This window comes from Macaca thibetana, chromosome 10, assembly GCF_024542745.1.
Source record: "Macaca thibetana thibetana isolate TM-01 chromosome 10, ASM2454274v1, whole genome shotgun sequence".
In the NCBI taxonomy this organism is placed as follows: Eukaryota; Metazoa; Chordata; class Mammalia; order Primates; family Cercopithecidae; genus Macaca; species Macaca thibetana.
In genome coordinates, this window is record NC_065587.1 from 94855426 (window position 1) to 94879591 (window position 24166).

Genomic DNA, 24166 nt, shown 5'->3' on the forward strand with positions numbered 1-24166 from the left:
CCAAATGTTCTTTCTCAGGTTCCACAGAAACAGTGATTTCAAACTGCTCATTCCAAACAATGATTAACTCTATGTAATGAATACACACATCACAAAGCAGGTTCTCAGAAAGCTTCTCTCCAGTTTTCATCAGAAGACGTTTCCTTTCTCACCAGAAGCCTACAGGTGCCACTTAATATCCGTTCCCAGATTCCTCAAAGACAGAGTTTCCAAACCAGGCAATGTAGAGCAAGCTTTATGACTCTGAAATGAATGCACACGTCAGAGAGCAGTTTCTTGGAATGCTTCCTTCCTAGTATTATTTGCGGATATGACACTTTTCACCATAGTCTTCATTGCGCTCTAAAATATCACTATTTCAGTTTTACAGGAACAGTGTTAAAACACGGCACGATGAGAAAAGAGGTAAAACTCGCTGAGTGGAATGCACACATCACAAAGCAGTGTCTCAGAAAGCTTCTCTCCAGTTTTTTTCTGAAGATATCTCCTATTTTTCAACAGGCCTGAATGTGCTCCCGAATGTCCCTTCGTGAATCTGTCCATGACGCAATTTCAAAACTGTGTAATAGAGTGTAAGTTTTATCTATGTGAAATGAATAGACAAATCTATCACAAAGCAGTTTCACATGAAGCATCTTTACAGTTTTTGTCTCAGCATATTTCCTTTTTACTGTAGCTGTCCGTATATTCCAGAATGTACCCTGGTAGCTTTTTCTTCAAGGGTGATTCCCCAATCCTCTATGAGAAGAAAAGTATAACTCTGTGAGTGGAATGCACACGTCACAAAGCAGCTACTTGGAAATCTCTCCAGTATCTGTCTGAAGAGATTTCTGTTTTCACCGTGAGCCTCAAAGCATACCCGTGTATCCCTTAGCAGCCCAACCTAAAACAGTGTTAGAATACTGCTCAATGAAAACAGAAGCTTAACTCTGCAAGTGGACTTCAAGTGACATCGAGTAGTTACACAGAAAGTTTCCTTCTGGTTTTTATCGCAGGATATTTCTTTTTCAGCGTATTCTTAAGAACATTCCCACAAGTCCTTTCTCAGGTTCCACAGAAACAATGATTTCAAACTTCTGAATCCAAAGAATAATTTAACTCCATGAGATGAATACACACACCACAAAGCAGTTGCTCCAAAAGCTTCTTTCCAGTTTTCATCAGAAGACGTTTCCTTTCACACCACAAGCCTCCAGGCATCACTTAATATCCCTTCCCAGATTCCTCAAGGACAGAGTTTCCAAACTGAGCAACGTAGTATAAGCTTTAACTCTCTGAAATGAAAGCACACGTCAGAGAACAGTTTCTTGGAATTCTTCTTTTCGGATTTTATTTCAGGATATTTCACTTTTCGCCTTGGTCTTCAATGCACTGCAAAATATCACATTTTCAGTTTCACAGGAACAGAGTTCAAACACTGCCTTATGGGAAAACAGGTATAACTCCGTGAGTGGAATGCACACATCACAAAGCAGGTTGTCACAAAGCATCTCTCTAGTTTTTATCTGAAGATATCTCCTATTTCCCCACAGACCTGAATGTGCGCCCAAATGTCCCTTTGCGAGTTCATCCATGATGCAGTTTAAAAAGTGCGTGATAGAAAGTTTAATCTATTTGAGGTGAATAGACATATCTATCACAAAGCAGTTTCACAGAAAGCTTCTTTCCAGTTTTTGTCTGAGGATATTTCCTTTTTCACCTTGTCATCCATATACTCCTGAATGTCCCCTGGTAGTGTTTTCTCCTAATGGGATTCCCCAATCCTTTATGAGAAGAAAAGTATAACTCTGTGAGTGGATTGCACTCGTCACAAAGCAGCTACTCGGTATTCTTCTCTACAGTATCTATCTGAGGATATTTCCACTTTCACCATAAGCCTCAAAGCGCTCCCGAGTATCTCTTAGCTGACTAACCTAAAACAGTGTTAGAATACTGCTCAATGAAAACAGAAGCTTAACTGTGCAAGTGGAGTTCACGTGACCTAGAGAAGTTTCACAGAAAATTTCCTTCCATTTTTTACCGGAGGGTTTTTCTTTTTCAGCATATCCTTAAAAGCGTTCCCAAATGTCCTTTCTCAGCTTGCATAGAAACAATGATTTCAAACTGCTCAATCCAAAGAATGATTTAACTCTATGAGATGAACACACATATCACAAAGTAATTGCTCCAAATGTTTCTTTCCAGTTTTCATCGGAAGACGTTTCCTGTCTCATCACAAGCCTCCGGGTGTTACCTAATATCCCTTAACAGATTCCTCAAAGACAGAGTTTCCAAACTGTGCAACGTAGTTAAAGCTTTAACTCCCTGAAGTGAATGCACATGTCAGAGAGAAGTTTATTGGAAAGCTTCTTTCTGGGTTTTATTTCCAGAGATGTGATTTTTTGCCATAGTCTTCATTTTGTTGCAAAATATCACTTTTTCAGTTTTAGGGAACAGTGTTCAAACACTGTGTTATGAGAAAAGAGGTATAACTCCTTGAATGGAATGCACACATCACAAAGCAGTATCTCAGAAAGCTTCTCTCTCGTTTTTTTCTGGAGATATTTCCTATTTCCCCTCAGACCTGAATGTGCTCCCTAGTGTCCTTTGCGAATCCATAAATGATGCAGTTTCAGAACTGTGTAATAGAAAGAAAGTTTTATCTATTAGAAATGAATAGAAACATCCATCACAAAGCAGTTCCTTCCAGTTTTTGTATGCGGAAACTTCCTTTTTCACCATAGTTGTACTCATACTCCTGAATGACCCTCGTAGCTTTTTCTCCAAACGGGATTCCCCAATCCTCTATGAGAAGAAAGGTAAAACTCTGTGAGTGGAATGCACACGTCCCAAAGCAGCTCCTCGGAAATCTTCTCTCCAGTATCTATCTGAATATATTTCTGTTTCCACGGTAAGCCTCAAAGCACTTCCGAGTATCCCTTAACTGAATAACCTAAAACAGTTTAAGAATACTGCTCAATGAAAACAGAAGCTTATCTGTGCGAGTGGAATTCACGTGACCTAGAGCAGTTTCACAGAAAGTTCCTTCTGGTTTTTATCAGAGGTATTACTTTTTCAGCATATTCTTAAGAGCATACCCAACTGTCCTTTCTCAGGTTCCACAGAAACAGTAATTTCAAACTGCTCAATCCAAAGAATGATTTAACTCTATGAGATGAATACACACTTCACAAAGTAATTGCTCCGAAAGCTTCTTTCCAGTTTTCATCGGAAGACGTTTCCTCTCTCATCAGAAGCCTCTGGGCGTCACATAATATCCCTTCACAGATTCCTCAAAGACAGAGATTCCAAACTGTGGAACATAGTGAAAGCTTTAACTCTCTGAAATGAGTGCACACGTCAGTGAGAAGTTTCTTGGAATGCTTCTTTCTGGGTTTTATTTCAGGATATGTCACTTTTCGCCATAGATTTCAATGTTCTCTAAAATATCACTTTTCCGGTTTTACAGGAACAGTGTTCAGACCCTGCCTTATGAGAAAAGAGGTATAACTTCCTGAGTGGAATGCACCCTTCCCAAAGCAGTTTCTCAGGCATCTCTCCAGTTTTTATCTGAAGATATCTCCTATTACTCCGCAAGTCTGAATGTGCTCCCAAATGTCCCTTCACAACTTCATCCATGACGCAGCTACAAAACTGCGTAATAGAAACATAGTTTTATCTATGTGTGATGAATAGACACATCTATCACAAAGCAGTTTCACAGAAAGCTTATTTCCAGTTTTTGTGTGAGGAAACTTCCTTTTTCTCCGAAGCTGTAATCATACTCCTGAATGACCCTCGTAGCTTTTTCTCGAAAGAAGATTCCCCAATCCTCTAGGAGAAGAAAGGTATACATTCTGTGAGTGGAATTTATGCATCACAAAGCAGCTCCTCGGAAATCTTCTCACAGGTATCTATCTGAATATATTTCCATTTTCATGGTAAGCCCCCAATCTCTCCCGAGTATCACTTAGCTGACAATCCTAAAACAGTGTTACAATACTGCTCAATGAAAACAGAAGCTAAACTGTGCAAGTAGAATTAACGTGACCTAGAGCAGTTTCACAGGATGTTTCCTTCTGGTTTTTATTGGAGAGTATTACTTTTTCAGCATATATTAAGAGCATTCCAAAATATTCTTTCTCAGGTTCCACAGAAGCAGTGATTTCAAACTGTTCTATTCAAAGAACGATTTAACTATTTGAGATGAATACACATATCAGAAAGCAGTTCTCCGAAAGCTCTCTCCAGTTTTTATCTGGAGATATTTCCTGTTTCCTCACAGACCTGAATGTGCTACCAAATGTCCCTTCGCGAATCCATCCATCGTGCAGTTTCAAAACTGCGTAATAGAAAGAAAGTTTTATCTATGTGAGATGAATAGACATATCTATCACAAAGCAGTTTCACAGAAAGCTTCTTTCCAGTTTTTGTCTGAGGAAACTTCCTTTTTCACCATAGCTGTCCATATACTCTCGAATGACCCTGGTAGCTTTTTCTCCAAATGGGATTCCCCAATCCGCAATGAGAAGAAATGTTTAACTCTGTGAGTGAAATGCACATGTCAAAAAGCATCTCCTCAGAAATCTCTCCACTATCTATCTGAAGAGATTTCCGTTTTCACAGTAAGCCTCAAAGTGCTCCCATGTATCCCTTAGCTGACTAACCTAAGCAGTGTTAGAATACTGCCCAATGAAAACAGAAGTTTAATTCTGCGAATGGAATTCACGTGACCTAGAGTAGTTTCACAGAAAGTTTCCTTCTGGTCTTTATCGGAGAGTATTACTTTTTCAGCATATTCGGTTTTTGGGGGTTTTTTTTGAGGTGGAATCTCGTTCTGTGGTCCAGGCTGGAGTGGAGTGGCCAGATCTCAGCTCACTGCAAGCTCCGCCTCCTGGGTTTACACCATTCTCCTGCCTCAGCCTCCCAAGTAGTTTGGACTACAGCCGTCCGCCACCTCGCCTGGCTAGTTGTTTGCATTTTTTAGTAGAGACGGGTTTTCTCCTTGTTACCTAGGATGGTCTCGATCTCCTGACCTCATGATCCGTCCTTCTCAGCCTCCCAAAGTGCTGGGATTACAGATTTGAGCCACTGTGCCTGACCTTTTTCAGCATATTCTTAAGAGCGTTCCCAAATGTCCTTTCTCAGGTTCCACAGAAACAGTGATTTCATACTGCTCAATTCAAAGAAAGATTTAACTCTATAAGATGAATACACACATCACAAAGCAGTTAATTCGAAAGCTTTTCTCCAGTTTTCATCGGAAGATGTTTCCCTTCTCATGACAAGTCTCCACACGCCAATAAATATCAATTCACAGATTCTTCAAAGACAGAGTTTCCACACTGGGCAATGTAGTGTAAGCTTTAACCCTCTGAAATGAATGCACACGTCAGAGAGCAGTTTCTTGGAACACTTCTTTCTGGGTTTTATTTCAGGATATTTCACTTTTCGCCATAGTCTTCAAAGCACTGCAAAGTATCACTTTTTCAGTTTTACAGGAACAGTGTTCAAACACGGCCTTATGAGAAAAGAAGTATAACTCCCTGAGTGGAATGCACACATCACAAATTAGTTTCTCAGAAAGCTTCCCTCCAGTTTTTATCTGAAGATATTTCCTATTACAGCAGTGGCCTGAATGTGCTCCCGAATGTCCCTTCGCAAATTCGTCCATGACACAGTCTCAATACTGTGTAATAGAAAGAAAGTTTTATCGATGTGAGATGAATAGGCACATCTATCACAAAGCAGTTTCAAAGAAAGCTTCTTTGCAGTTGTGTTCTGACCATATTTCCTTTTGCACAATAGCCGTCCATATACTCCCGAATGTCCCCTGGTAGTTTTTTCCAAACGGGATGACCCAATCCTCTATGAGAAGAAAAGTATAACTCTGTGAGTGGAATGCACACGTCACAAAGCAGCTCCTCAGAAATCTACTCTCCAGTTTCTATCTGAAGACATTTTCGTTTTCACCATAACCCTCAAAGCGCTCCCAAGTATCCCTTAGCTGAATCACCTAAAACAGTGTTGGAATGCGGTTCAATGAAAACAGAAGCTTAATTGTGCGTGTGGACTTCACGTGACCTAGAGCCATTTCAGTGAAAGTCTCCTGGTAGCGTTTTCTCCAAACGAGATTCCCCAATCCTCTATGAGAAGAAAAGTTTAACTCTGTGACTGGAATGCACTCGTCACAAAGCAGTTCCTCGGAAATCTTCTCTCCAGTATCCATCTGAAGATATTTCCAATTTCACCATAAACTTCAAAGCGCTCCCGAGTATCCCTTGCCTGACTAACCTAAAACAGTGTTAGAATACTGCTCATTAAAACAGATGTTTGACTGTGCCAGTGGGCCTCACGTGACCTAGAGCATTTTCACAGAAAGTTTCCTTCTGTTTTTTATCGGAGAGTATTTCTTTATCAGCATATTCTTAAGAGCGGTCCCAAATATCCTTTCTCAGGTTCCACAGAAACAGTGATTTCAAACTGCTCAATCCAAAGAATGATGTAATTCTATGAGATGAATACACACATCACAAAGCAGTTGCTCCGAAAACTTCTGTCCAGTTTTCATTGGAAAACGTTTCCTTTCTCACCACAAACCTCCCGGTGCCACTTATTCTCCCTTAACAGATTCCTCAAAGACAGAGTTTCCTAATTGGGCAATGTAGAGTGTTAACACTCTGAAATGAATGCACACGTCAGAGTGCAGTTTCTTGGAACGCTTCTTTCTGGGTTTTAATTCCGGATATGGCACTTTTCGCCATACTCTTCATTGCACTGCAAAATATCACTTTTTCAGTTTTACAGAAACAGTGTTCAAAGACTGTCTTATGAGAAAAGAGGTACAACTCCCCTAGTGGAATGCACACATCAAAAATCAGTTTCTCAGAAAGCTTCTCTGCAGTTTTTCCCTGATGATATTTCCTGTTTCCCCACAGGCCTGAATGTGCTCCCGAATATCCCTTTGCGAATCCATCCATGACACCATTTCAAAATAGAGACATATCTATCACAAAGCAGTTTCACAGAAAGATTCTTTCCAGTTTTTGTCAAAGGATACTTCCTTTTTCACCACAGCCATCCATATAATCCCGAATGTTCTCTGGTAGTGTTTTCTCCAAACGGGATTCCCCAATCCTCTATGAGAAGAGAAGTATAACTCTGTGAGTGGAATGCACACATCACAAATCATCTCCTCGGAAATCTTCTCTTCAGTATCTATCTGAATATAATTCCGTTTTCACCATATGCCTCAAAGCGCTGCTGAGTATCCTATAGCTGTCTAACATAAAAAAGTGTTAGAATACTGCTCAATCAAAAAACAGAAGTTTAACTGTGCGAGTGGACTTCACCTGACATAGAACAGTTTCACAGAAAGTTTCCTTTTTTTTTATCGCAAGGTATTTCTTTTTCAGCATATTCTAAAGAGCTTTCCCAAATTTCCTTTCTCAGGTTCCACAGAAACAGTGATTTCAAACTGCTCAATCCAAAGAATGATTTAACTCTATGAGATGAATACACACATCACAAAGCAGTTACTCCAAATGCTTCTAACCAGTTTTCATTGGAGGACCTTTCCTTTCTCACCACAAGCCTCCAAGCACCACTTAATATCTCTTCAGAGATTCCTCAAAGACAGAGTTTACAAACTGAGCAACGTAGTGTAAGCTTTAACTCTCTGAAATGAATGTACACGTCAGAGAGCAGTTTTTTGGAACACTTCTTTCTGGATTTTATTTCAGGATATTTCGATTTTGCAATAGTCTTCAATGCGCTTAAAATATCACTTTTTCAGTTTTACAGGAAGAGTGTTCAAACACTGCCTTATAAGAAAATGGGTATAATGACCTGTGGAATGCACACATCACAAAGCAGTTTTTCAGAAAGCTTCTCTCCAGTTTTTATCTGAAGATATCTCCCTTTCCCCATAGGCCTGAATGTGCTCCCGAATGTCCCTTCACAAATCCGTGCATCACGCCGTTTCAAAACTGTGTAATAGAAAGTTTTATGTATGTGAAATGACTACACATATCTATTAGAAAGCAGTTTCTCAGAAAGCATCTCTCCAGTTTTTATCTGATGATATTTCCTATTACCCCACAAGCCTGAATGTGCTCCCAAATGTCCCTTCATGAATCCGTCCATGACGCAGTTTCAAAACTGCATAATAGAAAAAAAGTTTTATCTAGGTGAGATGAATAGACATATAGATAACAAAGCATTTTCACAGAAATCTTCTTTCCAGGTTTTGTCTGAGGATCTTTCCTTTTCCACCATAGTCATCCATATACTCCCGAATGTCCCTTGGTAGCTTCTTCTGTAAGCGGGATTCCCCAATCCTCTATGAGAAGAAAAGTATAACTCTGTGAGTGAAATGCACACGTAAAAAGCAGCTCCTTGGAAATTTTGTTTCCAGTATCTATCTGAAGATATTTAAGTTTTCACTGTAAACCTCAAACCACTCCCAAATATCCATTAGCTGACTAACTTAAAACAGCGTTAGAATACTGCTCAATGAAAATAAAAGCTTAACTGTGCAAGTGGACTTCACGTGACCTAGTGCAGTTTCACAGAATGTTTCCTTCTGGTTTTTATCAGAGGGTATTACTTTTTCAGCATATTCTTCAGAGCATCCCCAAATGTCCTTTATCAGGTTCCACAGAAACAGTGATTTCAAACTGCTCAATCCAAAGAATGATTTATCTCTATCAGATGAATACACACATCACAAAGCAGTTGCTACGAAAGCTTCTCTCCTGTTTTCGTCGGAAGACGTTTCCTATCTCACCACAAGCCAACGGGCGCCACTTAATATCCCTTCACAGATTCCTCAAAGACAGATTTTCCAAAGTGGGCAACGTAGTATAAGCTTTAACTCTCTGAAATGAAAGGACACGTCAGAAAGCCGTTTCTTGGAACGCTTCGTTCTGGGTTTTATTTCAGGATATTTCACTTTTCGCCATAGTCTTCAAAGCATTGCAAAATATCACTTTTTCAGTTTCACAGGAACAGTGCTCAAACACTGCCTTATGAGAAAAGAGGTATAACTCCCTCAGTGGAATGCACACCTCACAAAGTAGTTTCTCAGAAAGCTTCTCTACAGTTTTTATCTGAACATATTTCCTATTTCCCCACAGGCATGAATGTGCTCCCGAATGTCCCTTCGTGAATCTGTCCATGACGCAGTTTCTAAACTGCATATTAGAAAGAAAGATTTATCTATGTGAGATGAATAGACATGTGTATCACAAAGCAGTTTCATAGAAAGATTCTTTACAGTTTTTGTCTGAGGATATTTCCATTTCACCATAGCCGTCCATATACTCCCGAATGTCCCTTGGTAGCTTTTTCTCCAGACAGGACCCCCCAATCCTCTATCAGAAGAAAAGTATAACTCTGTGAGTGGAATGTACACGTCACAAAGCAGTTCCTCAGAAATATTGTCTCCAGTATCTATCTGAATATATTTCCATTTTCACTGATAGCCTCAAAGTGCTCTCGAGTATTCCTTAGCTGGCTAACCTATAACAGTGTTCTAATACCACTCAATGAAAACCGAAGCTTAACTGAGAGACTTGAATTCACATGACCTAGAGCAGTTTCACAGAATCTTTCCTTCTGGTTTTTATAAGAGGGTTTTTTTTTTTCAGCATATTCTTAAGAGCATTCACAAATGTCCTTTCTCAGGTTCCACAGAAACAGTGATTTCAAACTGCTAAATCCAAAGAATGATTTAACTCTATGACATGAGTATACACATCACAAAACAGTTGCTCTGGAAGCTTCTCTCCAGTTTTCATTGGAAGACATTTCATTTCTCACCACAAGCCTCCAGGCGACACTTAATATCCCTTCATAGATTCTTCAAAAACAGAGTTTCCAAATTGAGCAAGATAGTTTAGGCTTTACCTCTCTGAAATGAATGCAGACGTCAGAGAGCAGTTTCCTGCAAGGCTTCCTTCTTAGTTTTATTTCCGGATTTTCACTTTTTGCCATAGTCTTCAATGCGCTGCAAAATATCACTTTTTCAGTTTTACAGGAACAGTGTTAAAACGCTACCTTATGAGAAAAGAGATATATCTCCCTGAGTGGAATGCACTCATCACAAAGCAGTTTCTCAAAAAGCTTCTCTCCAGTTTTTATATGAAGATATTCCCTATTTCCCCACACTCCTGAGTGTGCTCCCAAATGTCCCTTCGCGAATCCGTCAATGATGCAGTTTCAAAACTGCATAATAGAAAGAAAGTTTTATCTCTGTGAGATGAATAGACATATCTATCACACAGCAGTTACACATGTCACAAAGCTGCTCCTCCGAAATCTTCTCTCCAGTGTCTATCTGAAGGTATTTCTGTTTTCACCATAAACCTCTAAGCGCTCCCGAGTATTTCTTAGCTGACTACCCAAAAGAGAATTAGAACACTGCTCAATGAAAACAGAAGCTTAACTGTGTGAATGGACTTCATGTGACCAAGAGCAGTTTCACTGAAAGTTTCCTTCTGGTTGTTATCGGAGGGTATTTCTTAAGATATTTCCCAAATGTCCTTTCTCAGGTTCCACCGACACAGTGATTTCAAACTGCTGAATCCAAACAATGATTTAACTCTATGAGATGAATACACATATCACAAAACAGTTGCTCCAAAATCTTCTCTCCAGTTTTCATCATCAGAAGATGATGAAAAACTTTCATCAGAAAAAGTTTCCTTCCTCATCACAAGCTTCCAGGCATCACTTAATATGTCTTCACACATTCCTCAAAGACAGAATTTCCAAACTGGGCAACGTAGTGTAAGCTTTAACTCTCTGAAATGAATGCACAGGTCAGAGAGCAGTCTCTTGGAGCACTTTTTTTTGAGATTTATTTCAGGATATTTCACTTTTCGAAATAGTCTTCAATGCACTGCAGAATATCACTTTTTCAGCTTAACAAGAACAGTGTTCAAACACTGCATTATGAGAAAAGAGGTAAAACTCCCAGAGTGGAATGCACACATCACAAAACAGTTTCTCAGAAAACTTCTCTACAGTTTTTATCTGAAGATATTTCCAATTTCCCCACAGGTCTGAATGTGCTCCCGAATGTCCCTTTGCGAATCCATCCATGATGCAGTTTCAAAACTGCGTATTAGAAGGAAAGTTTTACCTATGTGAGATGAATAGACATATCTATCCCAAAGCAGTTTCAGTGAGAGCTTTTTTCCAGTTTTTGTCTGAGAATATTTCCTTTTTCACTATAGCCGTCCATAAACACCCGAATGTCCCCTGGTAGCTTTTGCTCCAAACGGGATTCTGCAATCCTGTATGAGAAGAAAAGTATAACTCTGTGAGTGGAATGCACAGGTCACAAAGCAGCTCCTTGGAAATCTTCTCTCCAGTATCTATCTGAAGATATTTTCGCTTTCACCAAAAGCCTCAAAGCGTTCCTGAGTATCCCTTATCTGACTCACCTAAAACAGTGTTAGATACCGCTCAATGAAAACAGAAGCTTAACTGTGCCAGTGGACTTCACATTACCTAGAGCTGTTTTACAGACCGGTTCTCTGTGGTTTTCATCGGAGGGTATTTCTTTCTCAGCGTATTCTTAAGAGCATTCCCAAATGTCCTTTCTCAGGTCCCACAGAAACAGTAATTTCACACTGCTCAATCCAAAGAATGATTTAACTCTATAAGATGAATGCACACATCACAAAGCAGTTACTCTGAAAGCTTCTCTCCAGTTTTCATCAGAAGACATTTCCATTGTTACCACAAGCCCCCAGGCGTCACATAATATCCCTTCACAGATTCCCCCAAGACAGAGTTTTCAAACTGGGCAATGTAGTGTAAGCCTTAACACGCTGAAATGAATGCACACGTCAGAGAGCAGTACTTGGAACGCCTCTTTCTGGGTTTTATTCCAGGATATTTCAGTTTTCACCATAGTCTTCAATACGTTGCAAAATAACATTTTTTCAGGTTTAAAGGAACAGTGTTCAAACACTGCCTTATGAGAAAAGAGGTATAACTGGCTGAGTGGAATGCACACATCACATAGCAGTTTCTCAGAAAGCTTCTCTCCAGCTTTTATCTGCAGATATTTCCTATTTCCCCACAGGCCTGAATGTGCTTTCGAATGTACCATTGCGAATCTGTCCATCACGTTGTTTCAAAACTGCGTTATAGAAAGAAATATTTATCTATGTGCCGTGAATAGACATACCTATCACAAAGTAGTTTCACAGAAATCTTGTATACTGTTTTTGTGTGAGGATATTTCCTTTTTTACCATAGCCATCCATAAACTCCTGAATATCTCCTGGTATCTTTTTCTCCAAACAGGATTCCCCAATACTCTATGAGAAGAAAAGAATAACTCTGTGAGTGGAATGTACAGGTCACAAAGCAGCTCCTCGGAAATCTTCTCTCCAGTAACTATTTGAAGATATTTCCGATTTCCTTGTAAGTCTCAGAGTGCTCCCGAGTATCCCTTAGCTGACTAATGTAAAACAGTGTTAGAATAACGCTCAATGAAAACAGCAGCTTAACTGTGCAAGTGGACTTCACGTGACCTACAGCAGTTTCACAGAAAGATTCCTTCTTGTTTTTATCATAGGGTATTTCTTTTTCAGCATATTCTTAAGAGCATTACTAAGTGTCCTTTCTCAGGTTTCACAGAAACAGTTATTTCAAACTGCTCAATACAAAGAATGATTTAACTCTATGAGATGAATACACACATCACAAAGGAGTTGTTCTGAGGGTTTCTCTCCAGTTTTCATCGGAAGACGTTTCCTTTCACACCACAAGTCTCTGGGCGCTACTTAATATTACTTCAAAGATTCCTGAAACATAGAGTTTCCAAACTGGGCAACGTATTGTAAGCTTTAACTCTCTGAAATGAATGCACATGTCAGAAAGCAGTTTCTTGGAATGCTTCTTTCTGGGTTTTATTTCAGGATATTTCACTTTTTGCCATAGTCTTTAATGCCTTGCAAAATGTCACTTTTTCAGTTTTACAGGAACAGTCTTCATACACTGCCTTATTAGAAAAGAGGTATAACTCCCTGAGTGGAATGCACACATCACAAAGCAGTGTTTCAGAAAGCTTCTCTCCAGTTTTTTTCTGAAGATATCTCCTATTTCCCCACAGGGGTGAATGTGCTCCCGAATGTCCCTTCGCGAATCCATCCATGACGCAGTTTCAAAACTGCGTAATAGAAAGAAACTTTTATCTCTGTGAGATGAATAGACATATCTATCACAAAGCAGTTTAACAGAAAGCATTTTTCCAGTTTTAGTCTGTGGGTATTTTCTTTTTCACCATAGCCATCCATATACTCCTGAATGTCCCCTGGTAGCGTTTCCTCCAACCAGGATTCCCTAATCCTCCATGAGAAGAAAAGTAAAACTCTGTGAGTGGAATGCACATGTCACTAAGCAGCTCCTCGCAATCTTCTCTCCAGTATCTATGTAAAGATATTTCCATTTTCACCATAAGCCACAAAGCTCTCCAGAGTATCCCTTTGCTGACTAACCTAACACAGTGTTAGAATAGTGTTCAATGAAAACAGGAGCTTAACTGTGCGAGAGCACTTCATGTGACCTAGAGCAGTTTCAAAGAACGTTTCCTTCTGTTTCTTATCAGAGGGTATTACTTTTTCTGCATATTCTTAAGAACGTTCCCAAATGTCCTTTCTCAGGTTTCACAGAAACAGTGATTTCAAACTGCTCAATCCAAAGAATGATTTAACTCTATGAGATGAATACACACTTCACAAAGCAGTTGCTCCAAAAGCTCCTCTCCAGTATTCATAAGAAGACGTTTCCTTTCTCACCACAAGCCTCCGGGCGCCACTTAATATTCCTTCCCAGATTCCTCAAAGACAGAGTTTCCAAACTGGGGAACGTAGTATAAGCTTTAACTCTCTGTAATGAATGCACACACCAGAGAACAATTACTTGGAACACTTCTTTTTGGGTTTTCTTTCAGGATATTTCACTTTTTGCCATGATCTTCAATGCACTTCAAAATATTACTTTTTCAATTTTAAAGGAACAGTTTTCAAATACTGCCTTATGAGAAAAGAGGTATAACTCCCTGAGTGGAATGCACACATCACAAAGTACTTTCTCCGAAATCATCTCTCCAAATTTTGTCTGAGGATATTTCCTTTTTCACCATAGCTGTCCATACACTCCTGAATGTCCCTTTTAGCGTTTCCTCCAAACTGGATTCCCCAATCCTCGAAGAGAAGAAAGATATAACTCTGTGAGTGGAATGCACACGTCACAAAGGAGCTCCTCGGAAATCTTCTCTCCAGTAACTATTTGAAGATATTTCCATTTTCATCGCAAGCCTCAAAGTGCTCCCAAGTATCCCTTGGCTGACTAACCTAAAACGGTGTTAGAATACTTCTCAATGAAAACAGAAGCTTAACTGTGTGAGTGGACTTCACATGACCTAGAGCACTTTCACAGAAAGCTTTCTTCTGGTTTTTATCGAAGAGTATTTCTTTTTCAGCATATTCTTAAGAGCATTACTAAGTGTCCTTTCTCAGGTTCCACAGAAACCGTGATTTCAAACTGCTCAATTGAATGAATGATTGAACTCTAGGAGATGAATACACACATCACAAACCATGTGGTCCGATAGCTTCTCTCCAGTTTTCATGGGTAGACGTTTCCTTTCTCACCACAAGCCCATGGGGGCCACTTAATATCCCTTCACAGATTCCTCAAAGACAGAGTTTCCAAACTGGGCAAGTATTGCAAGCTTAACTCTCTGAAATGAATGCACACATCAGAGAACAGTTTCTTGGAGCGTTTCTTTCTAGGTTTTATTTCAGGATATTTCACTTTTCGCCATAGTCTTCTATGAGCTGCAAAATATCACTTATTCAGTTTTACAGGAACAGTGTTCAAAAAGTGCCTTATGAGAAAAGAGGTAAAACTTCCTCAGTGGAATGAACACGTCACAAAGCAGTCTCTCCAAACGATTGTCTTCTGTTTTTTCTGAAGATATCTCCCAATTCCCCTAAAGCCTGAATGTGCTCCCGAATATTCCTTCCCAAATCCGTCTGTGACGAAGTTTCAAAACCACGTAATAGAAAGAAAGTTTTATCTATGTGAGATGAATAGACATATCTATCACATAGCAGTTTCACAGAAAACTTCTTTCCAGTTTTCGTCCGAGTATATTTCCTTTTTCACCATAGCCGTCCAATATTCCCCAATGTCCCCAGGTAGCTTCTTCTTCAAATGAGATTCCCCAATCCTCAATGAAAGAAAAGTATAACCATGTGAGTAGAATGCACATATCACAAAGCAGCTCCTCGGACATATTCCGTCCAGTGTCTAACAGAAGGTATTTCCGTTTTCACTGTGAGCCTCAAAGGGCTCCCAAGTATCCCTTAGCTAATTTCCCTAAAACAGTGTTAGAATACTGCTCAATGAAAACAGAAGCTTAACTGTGTGAATGGACTTCACATGACCTAGGGCAGTTTCACAGAAAGTTTCCTTCTGGTTTTTATCGCAGGGAATTTCTTTTTCAGCATATTCTTGGAGTGTTCCCAAAAGTCCTTTCTCAAGTTCTAAATGAACAGTGATTTCAAATTGCTCAATCCAAAGAATGATTTAACTCTATGAGATGAACACACACGTCACAAATCAGTTGCTCCAAAAGCTTCTCTACATTTTCACTGGAAGACGTTTCATCTCCCACCACAAGCCTCCTGGCGTCACTTAATATTCCTTCACAGATTCCTCAAAGATGGAGTTTCCAAGCTGGGAAACGTAGTGTCAGCTTTAACTCTCAGAAATGAATGCACACGTCAGAGAGGAGTTTCTTGGAATGCTTCTTTTTGGGTTTTATTTCAGGATGTTTCACTTTTCAACAGTCTTCAATGAGCTGTAAAATATCACTTTTTCAGTTTTACAGGAACAGTGTTGAAACACTGTATAATGATAAAAGAGGTATAATTCCCTGACTGAAATGCACACATCACAGAGCAATTTCAGAGAAAGTATCTCTCGAGTATTTATCTGGAGATGTTTTCTATTTCCCCACAAACCTGAATGTGCTCCCGAATGTCCCTTCGTGAATCCGTCCATGACGCAGTTTCAAAATTGCGTTACAGAAAGAAAGTTTTATCTATGTGAGATGAATAGACATATCTATCACAAAGCAATTCACAGAAAGCTTCTTTCCAGTTTCTGTGTCAGGGTATTTCTTTTTTCACCACAGCCGTCCATATACTTCCGAATGTCCCCTGGGAGTTTGTCTCCAAAAGGGATTCCCCAATCCTCGATTAGAAGAAAAGTTTAACTCTGTGAGTAGAATGCACATGTCACAAAGCAGCTCCTCGGAAATCTTCTCTCCAGTATATGTCTGAAGTTGTTTCTGTTTTCACCATAAGCCTCATAGCGTTCCCGAATATCCCTTAGCTGACTAACCTAAAACAATGTTAAAATACCACTCAATGAAAAGCGAAGCTTAACTGTGTGAGTGGACTTCACATGACACAGAGGAGTTTCACAGAAAGTTTCCTTCTGGTTTTTATTGGAGGGTATTCCTTTTGCAGCGTGTACTTAAGAGTGTTCTCAAATGTCCCTTCTCAGGTTCCACATAAACAGTGATTTCAAACTGCTCAATCCAAAGAATGATTTAATCCCATGAGATGAATACACACAGCACAAAGCAGTAGCTCCGAAGCTTCTCTCCAGTTTTTATCAGGATGCGTTTCTTTCAAAACACAGGCCTCCTTGCGCCACTTAATATCCCTTCCAAGATTCCTCAGAGACAGAGCTTCCAAACTGGGCAACATAGTGTAAGCTTTAATTCTCTGAAATGAATGCATAAGTCAGAGAGCAGTTTCTTGGAACGCTTCTTTATGAGATTTATTTCAGGATATTTCACTTTTCGCCATAATCTTCAATGCACTGCAAAATATCATTTTTTCAGTTTTACAGGAACAGTGTTCAAGCAGTGAATTATGTGAAAAGGGGTATAACCCCCTGAGTGGAATGCACACATCACAAAGCAGTTTCTCAGAAAGCTTCTCTCCTTTTTTTATCTGAAGATATTTCCGATTTCCCCCAGGCCTGAATGTTCTCTCGAATGTCCCTTCCTAATCCGTCCGTGACGCAGTTTCAAAACGGCATAATAGAAACGAAGTTTTATCTCTGTTAGATAAATAGACATATCTATCAAGAAGCAGTTTCCCAGAAAGCTTCTGTCCAGTTTATGTCAGAGAATACTTTTTTTTTCACCATAGCCATCCATATACTCCCAAATGTCCCCTGGTAGAGATTTCTCCAAAAGGGATTCCTCAATCCTCTATGAGAAGAAAGGTGTAACTCTCTGAGTGGAATGCCACTTCACAAAGCAGCTCCTCAGAAATCTTCTGTCCTGTATCTATCTGAATATATTTCCGTTTTCACCATAAGCCTCAAAGCGCTCCGGATTATCCCATAGCTGACTAACCAAAAACAGTGTTAGAATACTGCTCAATGAAAACAGAAGCTTAACTGTGCGAGTGGACTTCACATGATGTAGAGCAGTTTCACAGAAAGTTTCCTTCTGTTTTTTATTGGTGGTGTATAATTTTTCAGCATATTCTTAAGAGCATTCCCAAATGTCCTTTCTCAGGTTCCATAGAAACAGTGATTTCAAACTGCAGAATTCAAAGAATAATTTAACTCTATGAGATGAATGCATACATCACAAAGCAGTTGCTATCAATGCTTCTCTCCACTTTTCATGGGAAGACCTTTCCTATCTCACCACAAGCCTCCGGGCACCACTTAATATCACTTCACAGATTCCTCAAAGACAGAGTTTCCACACTGAGCAACATAGCGAAAGCTTTATCTCTCTGAAGTGAATGCACACATCAGAGAGAAGTTTCTTGCAACGCTTCTTTCTGAGTTTTACTTCAGGATAATTCACATTTCACCATGGTCTTCAACGCAGTGCAAAATATCACTTTTTCAGTTTTACAGGAACAGTGTTCAAACACAGCCTTATGAGAAAAGAGGTATAACTCCCTGAGTGGAATACACACATCATATAGCAATTTCACAGAAAGCTTCTCTCCAATTTTTATCTGGAGATATTTCTGATTTCCCCCTGGTCTGAATGTTCTCCTGAATGTCCCTTCATAAATCCGTCAATGACGCCATTTCAAAACTGCATAATAGAACCAAAATTTTATCTATTTGAGATGAATAGACGTATCTATCACAAAGCACATTCACAGAAAGCTTCTTTCCAGTTTATGTCAGTGGAGACTTCCTTTTTCACCATAGTCATCCATATACTCCAGAATGTCCCCTTGTACAGTTTTCTCCAAACAGGATTCCCCAATCCTCTATGATAAGAAAGGTATAACTCTGTGAGTGGAATGCACACATCACAAATCAGCTCCTCAGAAATCTTCTCTCCAGTATCTCTCTGAAGATATTTCCGTTTTCACCGTAAGCCTCAAAGCACTCCCGAGTATCCCTTAGCTGAGTAAACTATACAGTGTTAGAATACTGCTCAATGAAAACAGAAGATTAACAGTGCGAGTGGAATTAACATGACCTAGAGCAGTTTCACAGAAAGTTTCCTTCCGTTTTTTTATCAGAGGGTATTAATTTTTCAACATATTCTTAAGAGCGTTTCTAAATGTCCTTTCTCAGGTTCCACAGAAACAGTAATTTCAAACTGCTCAATCCAAAGAATGACTTAACTCTATGAGATGAATACACACTTCGCAAAGTAGTTGCTCCAAAAGCTTCTTTCCAGTTTTCATCGGAAAACATTTCCTCTCTCATCACAAGCCTCTGGGCGTCACTTAATATACCTTCACAGATTCTTCAAAGACTGAGTTTCCAAACTGTGCAAAGTAGTGAGAGCTTTATCTCTCTGAAATGAATGCACACGTTAGTGAGAAGTTTCTTGGAACACTTCTTTCTCGGTTTTATTTCAGGATATGTCACTTTTCGCCATAGACTTCAATGCACTGTAAAATATTACTTTTCCAGTTTTACAGGAACAGTGTTCAAACCTTGCCTTATGAGAAAAGAGGTATAACTTCCTGAGTGGAATGCACCCTTACAAAGCAGTTTCTCAGAAATCTCTCCAGTTTTTATGTGAGGATATCTCCTATTACCCCACAAGTCTGAATGTGCTCCCAAATGTCCCTTCGCAACTTCGTCCATGATGCAGTTTCAAAACTGCATAATAGAAAGAAAGTTTTATCTATGTAAGATGAATAGTCATATCTATCACAAAGCAGTTTCACAGAAAGCTTCTTTCCAGTTTTTGTATGGGGATAGTTCCTTTATTACCATAGATGTCCATATACTCCCGAATGTCTCCTGGTAGTGTTTTCTCCAAATAGATTCCGCAATATTATGAGAAGAAAATTACAACTCTGTGAGTGGAATGTACACGTCACAAAGCAGCTCCTCAGAAATCTTCTCTCCAGTATCTATCTGAAGATATTTAGGTTTTCACCATAAGCCTCAAAACGCTCCCGAATATCCCTTGGCTGACTCACCTGAAACAGTGTAGAATACTGCTCAATGAAAATAGAAGCTTAGCTGTGGAGTGAAATTCACGTGACCTAGAGCAGTTTCACAGAACGTTCCTCCTGGTTTTCTTTGGAGGGTTTTAATTTTTAAGCATATTCTTAAGACCTTTCCCGAAAGTCTTCTCTCACGTTCCACAGAAACAGTGATTTCAAACTGCTCCACCCAAAGAATGATTTAATTCTATGAGATGAATACACACATTACAAACTAATGGCTCAGAAAGCTTCTCTCCAGTTTTCCTCGGAAGATGTTTCCTTTCTCACCACAAGCCTCTGGGCGCCACTTAATATCCCTTCACAGATTCCTCAAAGACAGAGTTTCCAAAGTGGGCAATGTAATGTAAGATTTTACTCTCTGAAATGAATGCACACATCAGAGAGCAGTTTCTTGGAATGCTTCTTTCTGGGTTTATTTCCGGATATTTCACTTTTTGCCATAATCTTCATTGCGCTGCAAACATCACATTTTCAATTTTACAGGAACAGTGTTCAAACATTGCCTTATGAGAAAAGAGGTAAAACTCACTGAGTGGAATGCACACATCATAAAACAGTTTCTCAGAAAGTTTTTTCCAGTTTTTATCTGGAGATATTTAATATTTCCAAATGGGCCTGAATGTGCTCCCGAACGTTCCTTCGCAAATCCATCCATGACGCAGTTACAAAACTGCGTAATAGAAAGAAAGTTTTATCTCTGTTAGATGAATAGACATACCTATCACAAAGCAGTTTCACAGAAATCTTCTTTCCAGTTTTTGTCTAAGGATAATTCCTTTGTCACCACAGCCGTGCACACACTCCCAAATGTCCCCTGGTAGCATTTTCTCCAAACTTGATTCCACAATCCTCTATGAGAAGAATGGTATAAATCAGTGAGTGGTATGCACATGTCACAAAGCAGCTCCTCGGAAATTTTCTCTCCAATATCTATCTGAAGATCTTTCCGTTTTCACAGTAAGCCTCAAAGAGCTCCCTAGTATCCCGTAGCTGACTTATCTAACACAGTGTTAGAATACAGCTTAATGAACACAGAAGCTTAGCTCTGCGAGTTGAATGTACATGACCTAGAGGAGTTTCACTGAAAGTTTCTTTTGTTTTTTATCAGAGAGTATTAATTTTTCTGCATATTCTTAAATGCATTCCCAAATGTCCTTTCTCAGGTCCCACAGAAAGAGTGATTTCGAACTGTTCAATCCAAATAATGATTTAACTCTATGAGATGAATACACACATCACAAAGCAGTTGCCCCAAAAGCTTCTCTTTAGTTTTCATCAGAAGACATTTCCTTTCTCACCAAAAGCCTCCCAGTGCCACTTAATATCCCTTCCCAGATTCCTCAAAGACAGAGTTTCCAAACAGGACAATGTAGTGTAAGCTTTTACTCTCTGAAATGAATGCACACGTCAGAAAGCAGTTTTTTGGATTGCTTCTTTCTGGGTTTCATTTCCGGATACTTCACTTTTCCCCATAGTCTTCAAAGTGCTGCTAAATATCACTTTTTCAGTTTTACAGGAACAGTGTTCAAACACTGCCTTATGAGAAAAGAGGTATAACTAACTGAGAGGAATGCACACATGACAAAGCAGTTTCTCAGAAAGCTTCTCTTCAGTTTTTACCTGGAGATATTTCCTATTTCCCCACAGGCCTGAATGTACTCCCGAATATCCCTTCGGGAATCCGTCCATGATGCATATTCAAACATGTGTAAGAGAAAGAAAGTTTTATCTACGTGAGATGAATAGACAAATCTATCACAAAGCAGTTTCACAGAAAGATTCTTTCCAGTTTTTATCTCAGGATATTTCCTTTTTCACCATAGTTGTCCATATACTCCCGAATGTCCCCTGGTAGCGTTGTCTCCAAACGGTATTCCCCAATTCTCCATGAGAAGAAAGGTGAGTGGAATGCACATGTCACAAAGCAGCTCCTTGGAAATCTTCTCTCCAGTGTCTGTCTGAAGATATTTCCGTTTTAGTGGTAAGCCTTAAAGCACTCCTTAGTATCCCTTAGATGACTCACCTAAAACTGTTAGAATACTGCTTGAGGAAATAGAAGCTTAACTGTGCGAGTGGAATTCACGTGACATAGAGGAGTTTCACAGGATGTTTCCTTCTGGTTTTTATCAGAGAATATTACTTTTTCAGCATATCTTAAGACCGTCCTGAAATGTCCTTTCTCAGGTTCCACAGAAACAGTGATTTCAAACTGCTCTATCCAAAGAACGATTTAACTCTTTGTGATGAATACACACATCACAAAGCAGTTTCTCAGAAAGCTTCCTCCAGTTTTTATTTGAAGATATTTCCTATTTCCCCACAGGTCTGAATGTGCTCCCGAATGTCCATTCGTGAATCCATCCATGACACAGTTTCAAAACTGCGTAATAGAAAGAAAGTTTTATCTATGTGAGATGAAAAGACATATCTATCAAAAAGGCGTTTCACAGAAAGCTTCTTTCCAGTTTTTGTCTAAGGATACTTCCTTTTTCACCATAGTCGTGCATATCGTCCCAAAGGTCCCCTGGAGCATTGTCTCCAAATGGGATTCCCCAATCCTCGATGGGAAGAAAAGTTTAACTCTGTGAGTGAAATGCACACGTCACAAAGCACCCCTTGGAAATATTCTCTCCAGTATCTATCTGAAGATATTTCCATTTTCACCGTAAGCCTCATAGCATTCCCAAGTATCCCTTAGTTGACTAACGTAAAAGAGTGTTAGAATACCGCTCAATGAAAACAGAAGTTTAACTGTACGAGTGGACTTCACATGACGTAGGGCAGTTTCACAGAAAGTTTCCTTCTAGTTTTTATTGGAGGGTATTTCTTTTACAGCGTGTTCTTAAGAGCGTTCTCAAATGTCGTTTCTCAGGTTCCACAGAAACAGTGATTTCAAACTGCTCAATCCAAAGAATGATTGAACTCCATGAGATGAATACACACACCACAAAGCAGTAGTTCTGAAAGCTTCTCTCCAATTTTCATCAGAAGATGTTTCCTTTCTCACCCCAAGCCTGCAGGCATCTCTTAATATGTCTTCACAGATTCCTCAGAGAGAGTTTCCAAACTGGGCAACGTAGTGTAAGCTTTAACTCTCTTAAATGAATGCACACGTCAGAGAGCAGTTTCTTGGAGCGTTTCTTTCTGAGATTAATTTCAGGATATTTCACTTTTGGAAATAGTCTTCAATGTGCTGCAAAACATCACTTTTTCACTTTTACAGGAACAGTGTTCAAACACTACCTTATGTGAAAGAGGTATTATTCCGTGAGTGTAATACACACATGAAAAATCAGTTTCTGAGAAAACTTCTCTACAATTTTTATCTGAAGATATGTCCAATTTCCCCACAGGCCTGAATGTGCTCCTGAATGTCCCTTTGCAAATCCGTCCATGACGTAGTTTCAAAACTGCATAATAGAAAGAAAGTTTTACCTATGTGAGATGAATAGACATATCTATCACAAAGCAGTTTCAGTGAAAGCTTCTTTCCAGTTTTTGTCTGAGAATATTTCCTATTTCACCATAGCCATCCATAAACACCCGAATGTTCCCTGGTAGCTTTTTCTCCAAATGGGATTTCCCAATCCTGTATGAGAAGAAAAGTATAACTCTGTGAGTGGAATGCACAGGTCACAAAGCAGCTCCTTGGAAATCTTCTCTCCAGTATCTATCTGAAGATATTTTCGTTTTCACCTAAAGCCTCAAAGCGTTCCCAAGTATCCCTTATCTGACTCACCTAAAACAGTGTTAGAATACTGCTCAATGAATACAGAAGCTTAACTGTGCCAGTGGATTTCACATCACCTAGATGAGTTTCACAGATACGTTCCCTCTGGTTTTCATCGGAGGGTATTTTTTTCTCAGCGTATTGTTAAGAGCATTCCCAAATGTCCTTTCTCAGGTCCCACAGAAACAGTAATTTCACACTGCTCAATCCAAAGAATGATTTAACTCTATGAGATGAATGCACACATCACAAAGCAGTTACTCCGAAAATTTCTCTCCAGTTTTCATCAGAAGACGTTTCCATTGTCACCACAAGCCCCCAGGCTTCACATAATATCCCTTCACAGATTCCTCTAAGACAGAGTTTCCAAACTGGGCAACGTAGTGTTAGCTTTAATACTCTGAAATGAATGCACACGTCAGAGAGCAGTTCTTGGAACGCTTCTTTCTGGGTTTTATTTCAGGATATTTCAGTTTTCACAATAGTCTTCAATATGTTGCAAAATATCATTTTTTCAGTTTTACAGGTACAGTGTTCAAACACTGCCTTATGAGAAAAGAGGTATAACTCGCTGAATGAAATGCACATATCACATAGCAGTTTCTCAGAAAGCTTCTCTCCAGCTTTTATCTGCAGATATTTCCTATTTCCCCACAGGCCTGAATGTGCTTTTGAATGTACCTTTGCGAATCTGTCCACTATGCTGTTTCAAAACTGTGTTATAGAAAGAAATATTTATCTATGTGAGATGAATAGACATACCTATCAGAAAGCAGTTTCACAGAAATCTTCTTTACAGTTTTTGTCTGAGGATATTTCCTTTTTCACCGTAGCCATCCAGAAACTCTGAGTATCCCTGGTATCTTTTTCTCCAAACGGGATTCCCCAGTGCTCTATGAGA

At 39.4% G+C, this 24166-nt stretch overlaps 1 protein-coding gene across 2 annotated transcripts in view; it reads right to left on the reverse strand.

The window, feature by feature from the left end:
- The window catches only part of LOC126929834 (uncharacterized), a 794775-nt gene that overhangs the window by 255188 nt on the left and 515421 nt on the right, over positions 1–24166 (reverse strand). The window lies entirely within an intron of this gene.